General features: G+C 35.0%; 1 long non-coding RNA gene across 1 annotated transcript; it reads left to right on the top strand.

The window, feature by feature from the left end:
- The first annotated feature begins 758 nt into the window (after window positions 1–758).
- Window positions 759–1,258, top strand: LOC131633463 (uncharacterized). Its single transcript, XR_009293327.1, has 3 exons — window positions 759–812; window positions 902–997; window positions 1,083–1,258. It is a non-coding gene; the product is annotated as an uncharacterized LOC131633463 (long non-coding RNA).
- The last annotated feature ends 1,465 nt before the right edge of the window (window positions 1,259–2,723 follow it).

Below are 2,723 nucleotides of genomic sequence, written 5' to 3'. Positions count from 1 at the left end.
GAAGGATGGTGCTTTACGTGAAATCAATATGGATGAAAGTGTCTTCGGTATTGAATTCAAGTCACATATTGCAATTGATGACTTGGAAGAGATTTTTACGCATGAACAACTAGGCGTCGGTAATATGCACTCATACATCCGGTAATATTCACTCATCCGATATATTATTTAATTAGTCCCACAATATAATTTATTTACACATTTCAATGAAAATAATCTAATGTTTATTATGTTTTTATTTAAGGTTGTTGTATGACAGAGTGTTGCGCGAGACTGTATTGTCTAACAGATTCCGTTTCGTGTCTTCCGCCCATTGCAGCGGAATGGCAATTGCTTCGGAACCAGAATCAGTTAGACAGCTCTTATTCGATATATTCATGTCCACCGGCAATTCAGAAAGTCTGCATCTTTGGGCGTATAATACCCGACCAGTAGGGTTAGTTTCTCATTCTTGGTTCATCTAATCTCTGTTTCTTTTGTGTATAGCAAAATTTTCATATAACCTATTGTTTTAATTTATAGAGCGTACTGGTTGTTGCTTGCTATCAACCCTATAAGAGAAGTCGTGTATTATCTGAATTCGGTAAATGGTGACTGGACCAATTATCAGGCTATGAAGGAAATCGTTGATTTGTAAGTGGGATATCGTTCTAAATATTCATGTATATTTATATATTTACTTATTTGTGGGATTGATCTAAACATATGCTTTTATATATTTGTTAATTAGATCAATACAAGTGTTCCGAAGTCAACGAGACGCACAGGTATCCCGGACTAAATCAAACAACATTACTTGGATCAAAGTGCAGGTACATTGTTTTTCACAATTTTGCTTATAATATTTATGCTACTTGATAAAACAAGACAACTATAAAATCTTATTTTTTTTTCTATGTAGTGTCCGCAACAGCGAAACAGTTCAGATTGCGGATACTTTGTTTTGAGGTTTATGAAAGAAATCCTTCAGGCGAATCAATTAGAGATTCCGCTCACGGTATGAATTTATAACTTAAGATAATTTCATATAATTTATTACATTTAACTAAATATATCATTCATATTATGTTTTTGTTTTGTAGTACCTTGACGAATTCCGTGCTGCTGGGTACCCGAGACTTAAGTTGGAAGAAATCAAAGAGGATTTGTGTCACTTTTATATTAAGCAATTTTTCATGTAGGATTTGTGTCGATTTGAACTATAATATTATTGATGTTGTAATGATGTATATATATAATTTTGGATATTATAATGGTATTATATTAGTATATATATTGTCTTGCTGATGGCTGAAATTATATCGTCGAAAATATATTACAGGTCGAAAATATTACAGGTTGAAAACATATTACAGGTCGAAAATATTACAGGTCGACTGGGAGGATTAAATTACAGGCTGCACATTAAAATACCTCATTTAGCAACGACAGCGCTTTTAAAAAGCGCTCTTAAAGGTCCACCTACAAAAGCGCTTCTTAGTAAAAGCGCTGCCAAAGAATAATAAAAAAGCATAAAAAATAAAAAATAAACGCAACATACGAAAGCGCTTTTGGAAAAGCGCTCTTATAGGGGGGGGGGGGGGGGCTACCAGAGCGCTTTTTCCAGGAAAGCGCTCTTATAGGGGGGGCCTACTAGAGCGCTTTTTCCAGAAAAGCGCTCTTATAGGGGGGCCTACCAGAGTGCTTTCTGAAGCGCTTTTAAAGCCCCAGCGTGTTGTAGTGAGTCAAGTTACTTTCGAATTCCTTTCTGCAATTTCTTTCGTTGTATTGCACTTTATATTTTATTTTACATCAAACCTTAGATTAAAGTATTTCTTGTAGAAGTAATACTCAGAAATATGACTTCAATCATTATGATAGACACTCTTCGACACATTTCCTAGGATCAATCTAGTTGATCCTGCGAGTAACCAAAATATATTTAATAATTTGGAAGACTAGCGGTTGTTTACCAGAAATCACTGTAAACACTTTTATGATATTTCAATGCTTTCGTACTTTTTAATTGATTTAGAAATGTATATTTTCTTGGTTGCATGAATTTATTATTTGAGGTAAATCCCTTAAGTGTTGTTTGGAGTAGTCCCTCAAGCGCTACTTACGGTGAGCCCCTTAAGCATTGCTTGGGGCTAGTAGAGTTTCCCTTGATGATGATCTTTTAGTGGAGTTCCCGCATCGATATGCCTCATATGGCAAAATATGATCCTTTAGAGAATGTTCATCATCAATATGATTTGGAGGGCAACAAAGTCCATAGCAAAAGGCCCAAAAGCACACCTGGATTTAATGGTGCGCATAAGACGTAGACCTTTGCTTGACCAAAAGCAGATAACTCCGCACTTCAGTGCATCGATCTTCGTCTAATTCAATCAGACGGTTGTCCGGACAATACTCCGCACCACACGTGAATCGTTTCACTTTCAATGCTCTTGGTATATAATGGTAAATCGCGTTATTTCGGATATTTCAATTTATTCTCACTCTCATATTACTTCTCATTCTCTCATTGACGTGAACGTTAAAATACTAAACTTATAAACTTATAAGTCATCTTCTCTCCACTGTATCGAAAATTTACTTCACCAATCCAAAATCTTATCTCTCCGTTTCGCCGAACTTTCTGATTCCATAGCAAAACAAAATACATAATGAAAAAGTAAGTAAATAAATAAAATAAATTTGTTAAATTGAGATAGATAAAACTGTATCGCATAATGTGAGTT

Source organism: Vicia villosa, unplaced genomic scaffold, assembly GCF_029867415.1.
Source record: "Vicia villosa cultivar HV-30 ecotype Madison, WI unplaced genomic scaffold, Vvil1.0 ctg.001125F_1_1, whole genome shotgun sequence".
Taxonomy (NCBI): domain Eukaryota; kingdom Viridiplantae; phylum Streptophyta; class Magnoliopsida; order Fabales; family Fabaceae; genus Vicia; species Vicia villosa.
The sequence above is the reverse complement of the archived record's forward strand: the minus strand, read 5'-3'. Positions and strand labels throughout refer to the sequence as shown.